Source organism: Tachyglossus aculeatus, chromosome 3, assembly GCF_015852505.1.
Source record: "Tachyglossus aculeatus isolate mTacAcu1 chromosome 3, mTacAcu1.pri, whole genome shotgun sequence".
NCBI classification, from domain to species: domain Eukaryota; kingdom Metazoa; phylum Chordata; class Mammalia; order Monotremata; family Tachyglossidae; genus Tachyglossus; species Tachyglossus aculeatus.
The window spans coordinates 86,676,334-86,694,359 of record NC_052068.1 but is presented as its reverse complement, the minus strand read 5'-3'; the positions used below and the strand labels follow the sequence as shown (position 1 = coordinate 86,694,359).

At 50.1% G+C, this 18,026-nt stretch overlaps 1 protein-coding gene across 3 annotated transcripts in view; it reads right to left on the bottom strand.

Annotated features, from left to right (window-relative positions):
• DYM (dymeclin) overlaps positions 1–14,452 on the bottom strand; it is a 523,552-nt gene extending 509,100 nt beyond the window's left edge. For 2 of the 3 annotated variants that reach the window (XR_005449814.1, XM_038743768.1), the window contains exon 1: positions 14,296–14,452. The gene's annotated coding sequence lies outside the window, so the exon portion shown is untranslated. The remainder of the gene's footprint in view (positions 1–14,295) is intronic. The other variant, XM_038743767.1, reaches the window with a different exon arrangement.
• Positions 14,453–18,026: the final 3,574 nt, after the last annotated feature.

The window sequence follows — 18,026 nt, the reverse complement described above, 5'->3', positions numbered from 1 at the left end:
CAAGAAAGACAGGAAGGGAACCAGGAGAGGACAGTGTCAGTGAAGCCAAGGTTGGATCACGCTTCCAGGAGAAAGGGGTGGTCGACAGTGTCGAAGGCAGCCGAGAGGTCGAGGAGCATTATAATGGGGTAGAGGTCGATGGATTTGGCAAGGATCATCTGTGACCTTTAAGAGGAGTGAAGGGGACGGAAGCCAGATTGGAGGGGGTCAAGAAGAGAACTGGAGGAGAGGAACTTAACAGAAAAATATTTGAGGACAGGAAAAGAACAGAATAATGCCCATCTTCAAAAGAATAAAATAGAGGCCATGGATATTAAGAGCCAACTTAAGGTCAATAATTCTACTATAACAAGTCAACAAAATCTGTGAGCGCCTAAAAGATTAAATGATATAAAATAACCACCAAAAATTGCTTTTTTCAAACTATTTAATTTCCTCCTAGGAAAAAGTCAATGATGGGGGTTATAGTGGGTTATACCTTAAAGATGGGCACAGTATAAAATAATGATTATGTTATTTTAAAACCTAACATACATTAGCATGTATTAACAGATATATGGCATGCTGGTGATTGTGGCTGAAAGATGTTCAAATGTGACAACTGAAGAAGTTAATTTTGCCGTTAAATGCACAAGGGAGCTGGGGCAATAGCTGATGCTCTTGTTCCACGGAGGTTGAACAAGATGGAATTGACTCTCAAATTTTCTTTTTCCTCAAGTTGTTTAAGCAGTATGCCCTAGTGGAAACGGCATGGACCTGGAAATCACAGGACGTGTGTTCTAATCCCGGCTCCGTCTCTTGTCTATTGTGGGATCTTGGACAAGTCATTCAACTGCTGGGCTACAGTTACTCTCACCTGTAAAATGGACCTTTTAAGGATGGTGTAGGGGATTTCTTACAGAAGCAACATGGCCTAGCGGATAGAGCAGGGGTCTGGTGGAAGGTCATGGGTTCTAATCCCGGCTCTGCCACTTGACTGCCATGTGACCTTGGACAAGTCGTTCTTTCAATCGCATTTACTGAGCACTTACTGTGTGCGGAGAACTATACTAAGCGCTTGAATCTCTGAGCCTCAGTTACCTCATCTATAAAATGGGGATTGAGATTGTGAGCCCCATGTGGGACGTGCAGACAGTGTCCAATCCGATTTGCTTGTGTCTGCCCCAGTGCTAGTACAGTGCCTCGCACAGAGTAAGCACTTGACGGATACCATAATTATTATTTAAATCCTACTCTCTTCTACTAAGACTGTGAGCTCCCAAGTAGGACAAGGGAATGTGTCCAACCAATTTATCTTGTATCTACCCCAGCTCTTAATACAGTGAGTGCCTGGTAAATAACAAGTACCATAATTATTAGCAGTAGCGATAGCAACCCAAGGATGCTTTCATTCCAGAAGTGAAATAGGTTTGGAAACCAAACTGATCTTCCTAACACGTGCCTTATCTGAAGCAAATTGTACTTCTTGAGGGGAAGGCCATATCTTGCACTGCTTGAATCAAATTACAATGCCCTGTGGGTAATGTTATGGTTTCAATAAAATATACGATGAAGAAATCCATTACTTACTATGACTACGAGAAATCATTTTGCTTCCCAAGTTCCACTGTGACCTCTGGTGTGTTGTGATAGATAACTCTAATTAACCCAATCATTTTGGGACATTAGCTTTTAGATCAGCGGTCCGGGCACAGAAAAGATCTGTGGGTTTTCGTATTATTGTTTCTGTTTGAGTTTTTGTAGTGTAGTGGCTTACACTAGTCATAATGACTGCTGATATTTGTCAATATCAATGCTGCATTTTGCTTTTGGTTTGGGTTCGTGTAAAGTTGCTTATGCTGGTCCGAATGACTGCTGATGTTTACCAATATTAATACTGCATTTAGTTGTTTTTGTTTGGGTTAGTGTAAAGTTGTGTACGCTAGTCATGATGACTGTTGATGTTTGTCAATGTCAATACTGCATTAGCTGCCAGACTATATTACACTTTGGGAGAAATTCTTTGGGTTAGGTTTACACTCCTTTCAACCTAAATTCATTCATTCATTCGATCGTATTTAATGAGCACTTACTGTGTGCAGAGCACTGTACTAAGCGCTTAGGAAGTCCAAGTTGGCAACGTATAGAGACGGTCCCTACCCAAGGCGTAGAACCTTGCCAACTCCCCAGGGCCATGATTTGGCTGCATCAGATCACTGGCCTGGGTCACTCACTGAGTGACCGAGAACCAGCTCCAGAAAGTGGTGCCCCTCGTCCCCCTCTCCATCCCCCCCATCTTACCTCCTTCCCTTCCCCACAGCACCTGTATATATGTACATATGTTTGTACATATTTATTACTCTATTTATTTTACTCGTACATATCTATTCTATTTATTTTATTTTGTTAGTATGCTTGGTTTTGTTCTCTGCCTCCCCCTTTTAGACTGTGAGCCCACTGTTGGGTAGGGACTGTCTCTATATGTTGCCAATTTGTACTTCCCAAGTGCTTAGTACAGTGCTCTGCACATAGTAAGCACTCAATAAATACGATTGATGATGATGATGATTGGAACATGGGAAGAAGAGGTTTTCTGGAGCCAACTCAGCTCTCCCCGGGTGTCCTTCGAATGAAGGACGATGGGTCCAACGCAAGAAGAAAGGTTACCCAGTGGCTAATTTGCTCTCATCTGCCAGGGATCTAGCCCCACAAAACAGCTGCATGCTAATTTCAGCAGGTCATCGTTATCCCAACGAAAGGTGGTGGAATTGGCGAAGCTATGTTGGAAGAGCCGTTTCTGGCAATCAAATAAAGCTCCCCTCTTCAGAGGCTTGCATCTTGGTCCTTTAAAGTAAGACGCTTAATACAGCAGACAACTAGAGTTGAGGTCAGGTCTGAGGCTCCATAATACTACGCGACTAAAACCCAAGAGCTGAACAATAGTGGGCTTCATAGATGGGAGGACGAGGTCTCCTTGTGAGATTCCAATTTTCATTAAGTGGATGACTTGGGTGTTATTTTGAATAGAAGGACTATTGAACTAAGGCTCATTTAAAACTTTTAGTGAACTACACTATTAGATGAGGAGAAAACCGGGGATTCGGTGCCAAGAAACGACCTCTTTGGTCAAGAGAAAAACGCCTGTTGCTATAAGTCATGCTACAGTGTTAACCAGGTCACAGTTCTGAAAGATGAAGTTCATAAGATGGTAAGGGCTCAATAAATACAATTGAATAAGCCAAGTTAATAATAATAATAATAATGTTGGTATTTGTTAAGTGCTTACTATGTGCAAAGCACTGTTCTAAGCACTGGGGTAGATACAAGGTAATCAGGCTGTCCCACGAGGGGCTCACAGTCTTCATCCCCATTTTACAGATGAGGGAACTGAGGCCCGAACCAGGCAGGACTGGTCTGCATTGAGTTTAATGGTCAGGCGAATCAGTCGATGATATTTTAGTGCTTAATGTTCTGGTAAGCACAGCCGCGTGCCAAAGCCATGATCCCTGCTGTGGGCGGAGCGGGGCAGCTGCTGTCAATCATGTAGGTACACCGGGGGCAAGAACAAGGATGTAGTGGTTAGTAAAATCAACCTATTTGGGTGAAGTGACCGAATGAGTAACTGAATATGTGGACACCTTAATGCTGAAGGTGGACGACAAGAGCACGTGCCTGGGAGTCAGAGGATGTGGGTTCTAATCAAAGCACCGTCACTTGTATGCTGTGTGACCTTGGGCAAGTCACATCTGTGCCTCAGTTACCTCCTCTGTAAAATGGGGATTAAGACTGTGAACCCCACGTGGGACAGGGACTGTGTCCAACCTGATTTCCTTGTACCTACCCCAGTGCTTAGAACAGTGCTTGGCACATAGCAAGCGCTTAACAAATACCATTATTATTATTATTATTATTCTCGAAGAGACGGGAAGGAATCCTTTCACTACCCTCCATGATCATCATCTCCTTATTAAGAGTACCGCTGGATCTTTATGGTCACAAGGATTGCAATCTTGCAAATCTTTGCGTTAGGAAAAAGTCATGGCCTAGTAGATAGAGCACAGGCCTGGGAGCCAGAAGGACCTGGGTTCTAATCCCGTCTCCCCCACTTGTCTGCTGTATGTAACCTTGGACAAGTCACTTCACTTCTCTGGGCCTCAGTTACCTCACTGGTAAAATGGGGATTAAGACTGTGAACCCCATGTGGGACACGGACTGTGTACAACCTGATCAGCTTGTATCTACACCATTCATTCATTCAATCATATTTATTGAGTGCTTACTGTGTGCAGAGCACTGTACTAAGCGCTTGGGAAGTACAAGTTGACAACATATAGAGACGGTCCCTACCAAACAACAGGCTCACAGTCTAGAAGGGGGAGACAGGCAACAAAACAAAACATGGGGACAGGTGTCAAGTCATCAGAATAAATAGAAATAAAGTTAGATGCACATCATTAACAAAATAAATAGAATAGTAAATATGTACAAGTAAAATAAATGGAGTAACAAATCTGTACAAACATATATACAGGTGCTGCGGGGAGGGGAAGGAGGTAGGGCGGGGGGATGGGGCAGGGGAGAGGAGAAAGGGGGCTCAGTCTGGGAAGGCCTCCTGGAGGAGGTGAGCTCTCAGTAGGGCTTTGAAGGGAGGAAGAGAGCTAGCTTGGCGGATGGGCCGAGGGAGAGCATTCCGGGCCAGGGGGAGGACGTGGGCCGATGGCGGGACAGGCAAGAATGAGGCACAGTGAGGTTAGCATAAGAGGAGCAGAGGGTGCGGGCTGGGCTGGAGAAGTAAAGAAGGGAGGTGAGGTAGGAGGGGGCGAGGTGATGGACAGCCTTGAAGCCGAGAGTGAGGAGTTTTTGCCTGATGCGTAGGTTGACTGGTAGCCACTGGAGATTTTTGAGGAGCGGAGTAACATGCCCAGAGCGTTTCTGCACAAAGATGATCCGGGCAGCGGCGTGAAGTATAGACTGAAGTGGGGAGAGACATGAGGATGGGAGATCAGAGAGGAGGCTGATGCAGTAATCCAGTCGGGATAGGATGAGAGACTGAACCAGCAGGGTAGCGGTTTGGATGGAGAGGAAAGGGCGGATCTTGGCGATGTTGCGGAGGTGAGACCGGCAGGTTTTGGTGACAGATTGGATGTGAGGGGTGAACGAGAGAGCAGAGTCGAGGATGACACCAAGGTTGCAGGCTTGTGAGAAAGGAAGGACGGTAGTGCCATCTACAGCGACGGGAAAGTCTATGTGCCAGGCACTGTACTGAACACCGGGGTGGATACAAGCAAATCAGGTTGGATACAGTCCCTGTCCCTTACAGAGCTCACAGTCTTAATCCCCATTCTGCAGATGAGGTAACTGAGGCCCAGGGAAGTGAAGCCACTTGCCCAAGGTCACCCAGCAGATAAGTGGCAGAGCAGGGACTGGAACTCAGGACTTTCTGAATTCCAGACCTATGCTCTATCCATTAGGCCCCGCTGCTTCCTCAAATGCTACCTTCCAGATAGCTGCTGACAAATCCACCACCTTCTTCTCAAACTCTTTCACATCCCGCCTCCTCAGCCCACAGCCCGGTCACTACCACCATCATCAATCATTATCAATTGTATTTATTGAGCACTTACTGTGTGCAGAGCACTGTACTAAGCGCTTGGGAAGTACAAGTTGGCAACATACAGAGACAGTCCCTACCCAACAGTGGGCTCACAGTCTAAAAGGGGGAGTACCACGCCACTATAGATACCCCCGAGCTTTGGTAGGTGGAACAGGGTCATTAATGAAACTGTCATCTTCCGCTTTGAACTGTAATTGGAATAGTTTCGGGGAGATTTATCCCCGGGGGGGGTGAATAGACTAAGCCCCCAGTTTTAAAATCAGCCCTCCCTTTCACGCCGGCTTTTCTCACCTACAGCGTCACCTCGGTCAATGCGAGTGTGTGATGCTCTCCTCTCAGACACGTCCCGTGTCTACCTCCCTTCTGCTGTCCTAAACGCTGTGCTCGGTCCATGATCATTTGGTTGAACCCAGTCCCCGTCCCACATGGGGTTCCTGATCTGGGGGGGGGGTGGGGAGAACGGGTATTTCATACCCATTTTATGGAAGGGGAGACAGAAGCCCAGAGAAGTGACTGACTCAAGGTCAGTCCCTGTCCCCCAAGGGGATCACCGTCTTCATCCCCATTTTCCAGATGAGAGAAATGAGGCCCAGAGAAGCGAAGTGACTCATCCGAGGTCACCCGGCAGTCAAGGGGTGGAGTTGGGATTAGAACCCAGGGCTTCCTGACACCCAGGCCCGAGCTCTAATAATAATGACGGTATTTGTTAAGCACCTACTATGTGCCAAGCACTGTTCTAAGCGATGGGGTACATACAAAGCAATCGGGTTGCCTTAAGTGGGGCTCACAGTCTTAATCCTCATTTTAACAGATGAGGTAACTGAGGCACAGAGAAGTGAAGTGCAGTGCTTAGAACAATGCTTGACACACTCACTGAAAGAGCTTAACAGACACCGTCATTATTATTATTACTATAGATTAATGTGCATAGAACTCTAACTCCTCTTCATCCCAAATAAGGAAATCAGGTAGCCTAATAATAATAATAATAATAACAATAATAATAATGGCATTTATTAAGCGCTTACTATGTGCAAAGCACTGTTCTAGGCGCTGTGGAGGTTACAGGGTGATCAGGTTGTCCCTCGGGGGGCTCGCAGTCTTAATCCCCATTTTACAGATGAGGTCACTGAGGCACAGAGAAGTTAAGTGGCTTGCCCAAGGTCACACAGCTGACATACTTTAAGGCCACAGTGATTCTAAAACATGCTCTCCCGTCAAATGACAACGTTTTTGGCCAAGTGTGTGAAGAGTTGAGAAAAGACCACTCTTGGGCACTCCCGCTCATGAGGGTGTCTCGTCTCGTATCGCAAGGACTCGTGGTTTGAAATTTCATAGTGTGCCGCCAGCACACAGCAAGGCCGATATCACACACATAATTTTACAGCTAGCTTGTACAGGGCCTTGGAGTAGCTTATTTAGAGGGTGTGCCCACGCTCCTATGGAAAACCAGGTAAAGGAAACAGCTTTCTCTTGCTTCGACCACTCTCATCATCTGCCTCTTTTACTGAAGGATGACACTTCGCTGCAATAGCCACAGCGAAGAAGATCACAAAACACTGAATTCTTAGCACCCTTATCAAAAAGCACTACATAGTCTCAACAAATACAGCTTTTTTTTTTCCCTATGGTATTTGGTAATAATAATAATAATGATGATGGCATTAATTAAGCGCTTATTATGTGCAAAGCACTGTACTAAGCGCTGGGGAGGTTACAAGGTGATCAGGGTGTCCCATGGGGGGGGTTCACAGTCTTAATCCCCATCATCATCATCATCAATCGTATTTATACGATTATTATTTATACCCCATTTTACAGATGCGGTAACTGAGGCCCGGAGAAGTGAAGTGACTTGCCCGAAGTTACGCAGCTGACAATTGGTGGAGCTGGGATTTGAACCCACGACCTCTGACTCCAAAGCCCGAGCTCTTCCCACTGCGCCTTCCTTCCTCTCCCCCTCGTCCCCCCCTCCATCCCCCCATCTTACCTCCTTCCCTTCCCCACAGCACCTGTATAGATGGATATATGTTTGTACATATTTATTACTCTATTTATTTATTTATTTATTTTACTTGTACATATCTATTCTATTTATTTTATTTTGTTAGTATGTTGGTTTTGTCTCCCCCTTTTACACTGTGAGCCCACTGTTGGGTAGGGACTGTCTCTATATGTTGCCAATTTGTACTTCCCAAGCGCTTAGTACAGTGCTCTGCACACAGTAAGCGCTCAATAAATACGATTGATGATGATGATGATGCGCCACGCTGCTTCATGCACCAGGCACTGTACTAAGCACCGGGGACCGATAGGAGCTAGTCAGGTGGAACGCGGCCCACGTCCCACATGGGGCTCACAGTCTTAAAAAAGATGAGGCAACTGAGGCACAGAGATGCGAAGCGACTTCCCCAAGGTCACACAACAGACAGGTGGCGGAGCCAGAATTAGAACCCAGGTCCTTTAGACTCTCAGGCCCATGCTCTATCCACTAAGCCATGCTGCTTCGCTGTGATGAAGCAGTTTCGAGACTGCGAGCCCGCTGTTGGGTAGGGACCATCTCTCTATGTTGCCAACTTGGACTTCCCAAGCGCTTAGTACAGTGCTCTGCACACAGTAAGCGCTCAATAAATACGACTGAATGAATGAATGAATGTGATGCTACGGGACGTCAGAAATCATCAAATAAAAAGGCGATATTTTTAAGATACGCGTAAGCTTCTGGCAAACGACTGAACTTATCCGCTATACTCGGGGTTTCACGCAGTTCTATGTTTCTGCCTCACGTTTTTAAGTTTTGCTTTCTGAAAAAGTGAGCTGCAGTGTCACTTCGCCTTCTCCCTGACACGTCCAAAAGGGTTGGCCTCCTAAAATGATTATATTGAAAACGCCGCCACAGTTCATGGAACAGGCGGGAAGCAAGACCAACTGGAAAGACCGGGAACTATTTTGCTACTAAGGGCACAAGAAGTTTTGCGTCGACTACCATCCGCATCTACAGTTTTCTTTATTTAGAGAAAAATCCTTCACAGAAATGATTTTGAATGTTGGGGCTGCTTTTTTTTTTTTTTTAAACACAAAAAAACTCAGTTTTCCCTCCTTCATAAATATCTAAGGACTCGTTCCACGGCCTAGTGGCAAGAGCCCGGGCTTTGGAGTCGGAGGGCGTGGGTTCTAATCCTGACTCCGCCGCCTGCCTGCTGTGTGACCTTGTGCAAGTCACTTCACTGTGCCTCAGCCACCTCATCTGTAAAAAGGGGATTAAGTCTGTGAGCCCCACGTTGGACAACTTGATTACCTTGTATCTACTCCAGTGCTTAAAACATTGCTCGGCACATAGTAAAAGCTTAACAAATACCATCATTATTATTATTATTACTAGTCCAAGTCTCAAGTTCCCAGCCGGAAAGTCCCCCTCTTTTATTACCCTTTTCTTCCTGGTTGACTCCCAAACCAATCAATGGTATTTAGTGAGCACTTACTGCGTCCAAAGAACTGTACTAAGCGCTTGGGGAAGCACAACATAACAGAATTGTTAGACACATTCCCTGCCCACAAGCTTAAAGTCTAGAAACTTCCAAATGCCAGAGCTTCCCATCCTCCCTGCTAATTCATCTTTAGTCCATCGCACTTAATGAGTGCTTACTGTGTGCACAGCACTGTACTAAGCGCTTGGGAGAGTAAAAAAGAACAAAAGACATCACTGCCCACAGTGAGTTCCCCCGCCTCCATTCCCTGGCTGCCCACCCAGTCTGAGCCACCCAAAAAACCAGTCGATCGATGATATTTATTAAGCGCTTACTGCGTGCAGAGCACTGTACTGAGAACTTGGGGGACGACAATATAACAATAAACAGACACACCACCGCGAGAGTTTCCCCATCTCCCTTCCCTCTTTAACCTGGCTTCCCACCCAGCCTGAGCCACTCAAACAACCAATCAATCAATCAATCAATCGTATTTATTGAGCACTTACTGTGTGCAGAGCACTGTACTAAGCGCTTGGGAAGTACAAGTTGGCAACATATAGAGACAGTCCCTACTCAACAGTGGGCTCACAGTCAATCAATGGTATTTACTGAGTGCTTACTGTGTGCTACAGCATTCATTCATTCAATCATATTAATCAATCGATGGTATTTACTGAGCGCTTACTGCGTGCTCGAGCATTCATTCATTCAATTGTATTTATTGAGCGCTTACTGTATGAGGGGCACTGTATTAAGCGCTTGGGAAGTACAAGTTGACAACATCTAGAGACGGTCCCTACCCAACAGCGGGCTCACAGTCTAGAAGGGGGAGACAGGCAAGAAAACAGAATACATTAACCAAATAAAATAAATAGAATAGTAAATATGTACAAGTAAAACAGAGTAATAAATCTGTACAAACATATATACAGGTGCTGTGGGGAGGGGAAGGAGTCTGTGTCTGTTTGTGTCTCTCTGTGTGTTGGGGAGGTGACATCCCTGAGGTACATTGGGGGGGGGGGGGGTTGTGTGTGTGTATATGTGTGTGTATATATATATATATGTAAGTATATATATATATAATGTACATATAAATATATATATATATATATATATTTGTGTGTGTATTGGGGGGGTCTCTCTGTGTCTGTGCGTTGTGGAGGTGACATTCCTGGGGTTGACTGGGGTGTGTATATGTTGGGGGGGGGGGGTGTCTCTGTGTGTGTGTGTGTGTGTGTGTGTGTGTGTGTGTGTGTGTGCATGCGCACCCGCGTGTGTGTGTGTGTGTGTGTGTGTGTGTGTGTGTGTGTGTGTGTGTTGGAGGTGACATTCCTGGGGTTGATGGGGGGGGAGGGGTGTGTGTGTGTGTGTGTGTGTGTGTGTGTGTGTGTTGGGGGGGTGCATATATATGTCTGTGCATATTTATTACTCTATTTATTTATTTATTTTACTTGTGCATATCTATTCTATTTATTTTATTTTGTTAGTATGTTTGCTTTTGTTCTCCATCTCCCCCTTCTAGACTGTGAGCCCACTGTTGGGCCGGGACTGTCTCTCCATGTTGCCAACTTGTACTTCCCAAGCGCTTAGTACAGTGCTCTGCACACGGTAAGCGCTCAATAAATACGATTGATTGATGATTGATTGATTGATTAGGGTGGGGGGGGGATGGAGAGGGGGAGAGGAAGGAGGGGGCTCAGTCTGGGAAGGCCTCCTGGAGTCCTCCAGTGCTCCTGGAGAGCACTGTACTAAGTGCTTGGGAGGGTCCAAGACGACAGTATTGGGAGACCCGTTCCCTGGCCATAACCAGGGAACGTCAGGCAAGTCACTTCACTTCTCTGGGCCTCAGTGACCTCATCTGTAAAATGAGCATTAAGACGGTGAGCCCCACGCGGGACAACCTGATCACCTTGTAACCTCCCCAGCGCTTAGAACGGTGCTTTGCACATAGTAAGCGCTTAATAAATGCCATTATTATTATTATCATTATAACCAAGCAAACCAACCCCTCCATTGCAATGACATCGCCGGGTTCTGGGCCCCTCGCTCGCTCAGCTGGAGAGCACTGTACTAAGTGCTTGGGAGGGTTCAAGACGACAGCATTGGGAGACCCGTTCCCTGGCCAGAACCAGGGAACGTCAGGCAAGTCACTTCACTTCTCTGGGCCTCAGTTCCCTCATCTGTAAAATGAGGATTAAGACGATGAGCCCCACGTGGGACAACCTGATCACCTTGTAACCTCCCCAGCGCTTAGAACAGTGCTTTGCACATAGTAAGCGCTTAATAAATGCCATCATTATTATTATTATTATTATCATTATAACCAAGCAAACCAACCCCTCCATTGCAAGGACATCGCCGGTTTCTGGGCCCCTCGCTCCCTCAGCTCCCCTTGACCCCCTCCTTGCCCATCCACCCGCCCACCCGCCTCTCAACCTCAATCCTCAACCTCAAATTCAACCTCAGTCTTCCAGACTGTGAGCCCGCTGATGGGTAGGGGCAGCCTCTATATGCCATTATTATTATTATTATTATTATTATTATTATTATTATTATATGTTGCCAACCTGGACTTCCCAAGTGCTCTGCACACAGCAAGCACTCAATAAATACAATTGAATGAATGAATGAACCTCCTCCTCCCCCAGCCCCCTTGGTCGCCCCTGTCTGCCACCCCCCAGACCAACCCCCTCCCCGCCATCCCTCTGCTCCCCCATATGCCCCTCTCGGGCCTACCCCTTCCCCCCAATAATAATAATAATAATAATGATAACCTTTATTAAGCGCTTACTATGTGCAATGCACTGTCCTAAGCGCTGGGGAGGTTACAAGGTGATCAGGTTGTCCCACGGTGGGGCTCACAGTCTTAATCCTCATTTTACAGATGAGGGAACTGAGGCCCGGAGAAGTGAAGTGACTTGCCTGAAGTCACACAGCTGCCAATTGGCGGAGCCGGGATTTGAACCCATGACTTCTGACTCCAAAGCCCAGGCTCTTTCCACCGAGCTACGCTGCTTCTCTAATACTCAATCCATCAGTGGTATTTACTGAGCGCTTACGGCAAGCAGCGCACTATACTAAGAGCTTGGAAGAGTACAATATAACAACGTCCAGACACATCACTGCCCACAACCAGTTTCCCCATCTCCCTTTCCTCTTTAACCTGACTGCCCGCCCCAACAACCAGTCAACTGATGGTATTTACTGAGCACTTACTGTGTGCAAACCACTGTACTAAGCGCTTGGGAGGGTACGACATAACACTAAACAGACACACCACTGCCCACAACCAGAGTTTCCCCGCCTCCATTCCCTTTGTAACCTGGCTGCCCAAACAGCCAATCGATGGTAGTTATTGAGCACTTACTCTGCACGCGGGGCACTGTACTAAGCGCTTGGGAGAGTACACTATCACGATGTCCAGACACATCCCTGCCCACAAGCAGAATTTCCCCGCCTCCCTTCCCCCTTTAGCCTGGGTACCCACCCCAACAGCCAATCGATGGTATTTACTGAGCGCCAGCTGCCTGCAGAGCACTGTGCTAAGCGCTTAGGAGAGTGTTCTGCACACAGTAAGCGCTCAATAAATACAACTGATAAATACGATTGATTAGGAGAGTACACTATCACAATAAACAGACCCAGTCCCTGCCTGCCACGAGAGTTTCCCCACCTTCCTTCCCCCTTTAACCTGGCTACCCACCCCAACAACCAATCAATCGATGGCATGTACTGAGCGCTTACGGCACGCAGGGCACTGTACTAAGCGCTTGGGAGAGTACACTATCGCAATGTCCGGCCCCATTCCCTGCCCATAACCAGAGATTCCCTGCCTCCCTCTCCTCTCTAGCTTGGCAGGCCACCCCAACAGCAGGTCAACAGCTGGCCCTTCCTGAGCGCCGGCCGGGCGCGGAGCACTGTACTAAGCGGCGGGGCGCGCGCGGTGCGTGTGTCCGAGGGGGGAGGGCGCTGTTCCACTGAGCGGGGGTCGGTGGAAGGCGCCCTCCCTACCCGCCCAGCCCTGTCCGCCAGGGGGCGCCCTAACTAGCTCCCTGCGCCCTCTCCCCGTCCCGTCCGCCAGGGGGCGCCCTCCCTACCCGCCCCCACCACCCTGTCCGCCAGGGGGCGCCCTAACTCCCTGCGCCCTCTCCCCGTCCTGTCCAACAGGGGGCGCCCTCCCTACCTACCCACCCCCACCGCCCTGCCCGCCAGGGGGCGCCCTAACTAACTCCCCGCGCCCTCTCCCCATCCCGTCCGCCAGAGGGCGCCCTTCCTACCTCCCTCCCCCCCCACACCGCCCTGTCCGCCGGGGGGCGCCCTAACTACCCCGCCCTGTCTGCCAGGGGGAGCCTCCGTACCCGCCCCCCCGTCCACCAGGGGGCGCCCTCCCTCCCCGCCCCTCTCACTCTGTCCGCCAGGGGGCGCCCTAACACCCCGCGCCCTCTCCCCGTCCCGTCCGCCAGAGGGCGCCCTTCCTACCCCCGCCCCCCCCCACCGCCCTGTCCGCCGGGGGGCGCCCTAACTCTCCGCTCCCTCTCCCCGTCCCGTCCGCCAGGGGGCGCCCTTGCTACCTCCCCGCCCCACGTCGCCCTGTCCGCCGGGGGGCGCCTTAACTACCCCGCCCCCTCCAACAGGGGGCGCCCTCCCTCCCCGCCCCGTCCACCAGGGGGAGCCCTCCCTCCCCTCCTCTCTCACCCTGACCGCCAGGGGGCGCCCTAACTCCCCGAGCCCTCTCCCCGTCCTGTCCGCCAGGGGGCGCCCTTCCTACCTCCGCCCCCCACCGCCCTGTCCGCCAGGGGGAGCCCTCCCTCCCCGCCCCTCTCGCCCTGTCCGCCAGGGGGCGCCCTAACTCCCCGCGCCCTCTCCCCGTCCCGTCCGCCAGAGGGCGCCCTTCCTACCACCGCCCCCCACCGCCCAGTCCGCCAGGGGGCGCCCTCCCTCCCTCCCCGCCCCTCTTGCCCTGTCCGCCAGGGTGCGCCCTAACTCCCCGCGCGCCCCCCCAGCCCTGTCCGCCAGGGGGCGCCCTCCGTCCCTAACCGTCCCCTCCCCGCCCCCGTCCGCAGGGGGGCGCCCTTCCCCCCGTCCCTCCCCGCCCCGTCCGCCGGGGGGCGCCCTCCCTCCCTCCCTCCGCCCGTCCCCTGCCCTCCCCGTCCCTCCCCCGATGTCCGTGTCCCGACGTCCGGGTCGGCCCTCCTCCATCTTTCCACGTCGCCCGGCCCGGGGCCCGCTCACCTCCCGCCGATCTCTCCGGGACCGCCGAGGACGACGTCGACGAGGAGGAGGAAGGAGCCCGGGGGCGGGGCAAGGGAAGGAGGCGGGAGGCCGGGGGCGGGCCCGGGCGCCCTGGGAAACGGAGTGCCCCGGAGGAGGAGCCCGCCGCAACGCCCATCCTTCGCTCCCGAGCGGCGGAGGTGGCGGGGCGGGGCCCGGGGCACGTGGGCGGCGCGCTGGGCCTTCTGGGAAATGTAGTTCCCCGCTGGAGGAGCCCGCGGTCGCTTCGGGCTTCACTTCGCCACCCGAGCGCCAGGGGGCGGGGCGGGGCCCGGGTCACGTGGGCGGCGCGCTGGGCCGTCTGGGAAACGTAGTTCCCCGCAGGCGGAGCCGGCGGTCACTTCCGGCTTCACGTCACCACCCAAGCGGGGGCGGGGACTGGGTCACGTGGGCGGCGCGCTGGGCCTTCTGGGAAACGTAGTTCCCCTCAGGAGGAGCCGGCGGTCACTTCCGGCCTCACTCGCAACCCGAGCGCCGGAGGGGGCGTGGCCTGGGTCACGTGGGCGGTGCCGGCGCCCTGGGCATCCTGGGAAGTGTAGTTCCCCGGAGAGGGGGGGTCCACCGCGCCCTCCCCGTCATTCATTCATTCATTCATTCCATCGTATTGATTGAGCGCTGACTGTGTGCAGAGCACTGGACTAAGCGCTTGGGAAGGACAAGTCGGCAACATAGAGAGACGATCATTCATTCACTCAGTCGTATTGATTGAGCGCTTACTGTGGGCAGAGCACTGGACTAAGCCCTTGGGAAGTACAACTTGGCAACATATCTGGCTCTATATGTTGCCAACTTGCAACATATAGGCCCTCCTTTCTTCTTCTCCCACTCACTCTGTGTTGCCCTTACACTTGGATTTGCACCATTTATTCAGATTCCCCCACCCCAAATAATCCCCTCAGCCCACAACACGTACGTACATAGCCGTAATTTATTTATTTATATTAATGGCTGTCTCTCCCTCTAGACTGTAAGCTCGTTGTGGATAAGAATCACATCTACCAACTATTATTATACTCTCCTAAGCACTTAATACAGTGGCCCACACACAGTAAGTGTGCAGTAAATTCATTCTTTCAATCGTATTCATTCATTCAATCGTATTTATTGAGCACTTACTGTGTGCAGAGCACTGTACTAAGCTGTTGGGAAGTACAAGTTGGCAACATATAGAGACGGTCCCCACCCAACATTCATACATTCATTCACTCAATCGTATTGATTGAGCGCTTACTGTGTGCAGAGCACTGTACTAAGCGCTTGGGAAGCACAAGTTGGCAACATATAGAGACGGTCCCTACCCAACAGTGGGCTCACAGTCTAGAAACTGCTTCATCGCAGTCTAGAAGGGGGAGAAAGACAACAAAACAAAACATATAAACCAAATAAAATAAATAGAATAAATAGCAGCAGCAGCATCATCATCATCAATCGTATTTATTGAGCGCTTACTGTGTGCAGAGCACTGTACTAAGCGCTTGGGAAGTACAAGTTGGCAACATACAGAGACAGTCCCTACCCAACAGTGGGCTCACAGTTTAAAAGGGGGAAGAGATGTGTATGTACAAGTAAAATAAATAGAGTAATAAATATGTACAAACATATATACATATATGAGAAGCAGCGGGGCTCAGTGGAAAGAGCCCGGGCTTTGGAGTCAGAGGTCATGGGTTCGAATCCCGGCTCCGCCACTTGTCAGCTGTGTGACTTTGGGCAAGTCACTTCACTTCTCTGGGCCTCACTTCCCTCATCTGGAAAATGGGGATTAAGTCTGTGAGCCCCACGTGGGCAACTTGGTTACCTTGTATCTACCCCAGTGCTTAGAACAGTGCTTGGCACATAGTAAGTGCTTAATAGATGCCATTATTATTATTACTATTATTATATACATATATATAGGTGCTGTGGGGAGGGGAAGGAGGTAAGGTGGGGGGGATGGGGAGGGGGAGGAGGGGGAGAGGAAGGAGGGGGCTCAGTTTGGGAAGGCCTCCTGGAGGAGGTGAGCTCTCAGCAGGGCTTTGAAGGTGGGAATGGAGATGGGTACAGGAGGAAAAGGATGGGACAACAGCTGTTGCTTCTGAAACAGAAGTCAATGACACTCTGCTTCCTGCAGGCAGGGAGTGTATTTTCTTTTTTTTAGAGAAGCAGCGTGGCTCAGTGGAAAGAGCCCGGGCTTTGGAGTCAGAGGTCATGGGTTCGAATCCCGACTCCACCACACGTCTGCTGTGTGATCTTGGGCAAGTCACTTAACTTCTCTGGGCCTCAGCTAGCTCATCTGTAAAATGGGGATTAAGACTGTGAGCCCCACCTGGGACAACCTGATCACCCTGTATCCTCCCCAGCGCTTAGAACAGTGCTTTGCACATAGTAAGCGCTTAATAAATGCCAATTATTGTTATTATTATTATTGAAGGGAGGAAGAGAGCTTGCTTGGCGGATGTGCGGAGGGAGGGCATTCCGGGCCAGGGGGAGGACGTGGGACGACGGCGGGACAGGCGAGAACGAGGTACGGTGAGGAGATTAGCGGCGGAGGAGCGGAGGGTGCGGGATGGGCTGGAGAAGGAAAGAAGGGAGGTGAGGTAGGAGGGGGCGAGGTGATGGATTCAGGGAGGACCCTTTTGGAGTTTTCCATATTGTTTAACAGTTGGTGGGCTTTTCTCTCACTGAGTTGGTTCTGATAAGCGCCTGCTGCAAGCAGCGTCACGCCAACCTTCCCCAACAGTGCCCACCCACTACGCCTGAACATCCCGGGGAACTTTCGCAGAATTGCAGGATGATGGAACTGCACCGTGCTCCTCTTCACATTGGACTGCTTCCCTGGAAATGTCACCACTGAGAAATGGTAAAACCTCGAAGTTAGAAGTTGGTTCGGTCCCGGGTTTGGCTTCCACGGGCCGAGCGCCCTGGCACCCAGCCCCACTGGGATTCCCCATCCGCTGCCAATCCTGGGCTTATTTTCCCTTTTCAGGTTTTTCACTCTGGATTTTCACTGTGCGTTTGGAAGTGATCCAAAATACCGATGCCTGAACAACACTAAACATTCGTGTATTATTCTGTTTTGTTGGCCGAAAGTCGCAATAGCGTGGCTCAATGGAAAGAGCCCGGGCTTTGGAGTCAAAGGTCATGGGTTCGAATCCCGGCTCCACCACATGCCAGCTGTGTGACCTTGGGCAAGTCACTTCACTTCTCTGAGCCCCCGTTCCCTCATGTCAAATGGGGTTGAAGACTGTGAGCCCCCCGTGGGACAACCTAATCACCTTGTATCCTCCCTAGCGCTTAGAACAGCGCTTGGCACATAGTAAGCGCTTAACAAATGCTGTCATTATTATTATTATTATTATCATTATTATTATTTGTACTGTCACTCAGTTTAATCGGCATCAGTTTCCCTCTTTATCGACCACCTAAATGGTCAATAAATTCATTTATGGTCAGCAGGGCTTAGTGGAAAAATCACAAGATTGGGAGTCAGGAGACCCCAGTTCTGATCCCAGCTCTGTCGCTTGCTGCATTGTGACCTTGAGCAAATCACTTCTCTTTTCTGGACTTCAGTTTCCTCATCTGTAAAATGGGGATGAAATACCCATTCCCACTCCCTCTTAGACATGAGCACCATGTGGGACAGGGACTCTGAACTGATTGCTTAGTACAGTGTTTGGCACATAATAAGTGCTTAACAAATACTGTGATTATTG